This window comes from Colobus angolensis, unplaced genomic scaffold (genome assembly GCF_000951035.1).
Source record: "Colobus angolensis palliatus isolate OR3802 unplaced genomic scaffold, Cang.pa_1.0 Scaffold50, whole genome shotgun sequence".
Lineage (NCBI taxonomy): Eukaryota > Metazoa > Chordata > Mammalia > Primates > Cercopithecidae > Colobus > Colobus angolensis.
Genome location: NW_012118488.1, coordinates 1,411,089 through 1,412,093, shown reverse-complemented (window position 1 = coordinate 1,412,093; position 1,005 = coordinate 1,411,089).

The following is a 1,005-nucleotide window of genomic DNA, read 5'->3' as shown; positions in this document are numbered from 1 at the left end:
TTCTCTTTCATTCTTATATTCCCCAGTGATTTCAGCAATATCTGCTACATGGCAAATATGCAATAAAAAAATTCATTAAATGAATGAGGTTAGATATTTTGATTTTATATATATGTAACATCAAAAAGTTATAAATATGAATTTTGAATCAAATATTAATTAGTTAATAAAAAAATAATGTCTTTACTATGTATGATGTGCAATGATATTTTCTATTCTATATTATTCATTTTTTAAAATGGAAGTCATGACCTAGATTCCAAAATTAACTTGGGTTCCCAGCCTTATTCTGAAAAACACTGAACTGTATGGTCCACAGCAGGGATTTGAATGGAAGGCATGATCATGGAACCATTTGAGAACCCAATGGAAGCTATGGGCCTTCTTGCCAGAAAGATGCATACATGTACTAAAATTGACATCCAATTTCAGGGGCTCCTTGGACCCACCAAACTCCTTCTGAGAATCACAGGTTATGAGAAAGTTCCTTCCAACTCTATGATCCTATTTTTCTGAGAAGTATTAAAAAGTAGTTGGGCCTGCCTGGACAACCTAGTGAGACCCTGCCTCTACAAAAAATAAAAGGTTAGCTGGGCATGGTGGCATGTGCCTGGGGTTCCAGCTACTTGGGAGGATGAGGCAGGAGAATTGCTTGAGCTCAAGGTCAAGGCTGAGTGAGACAGTGTGCTATGATTGTGCCACTGCACTTCAGCCTGGGCAACACAGCAAGACCCTGTCTCAAAAAAGAAAATCAGGTAGCTGGGAGCTGGGCATAGTGGTGAGTACCTGTAGTTCCAGCTACTCAGGAGGCTGAGGTAGGAAGATATTTTGAACCCCAGGAGTGTGAGACCAGCCTGGGCAATATAGCAACACTCTGTCTCTAAAACAAAACAAAACAAAACGTATTAAGAAGTAGTCTTGGCCGGGCGCGGTGGCTCAAGCCTGTAATCCCAGCACTTTGGGAGGCCGAGACGGGCGGATCACGAGGTCAGGAGATCGAGACCA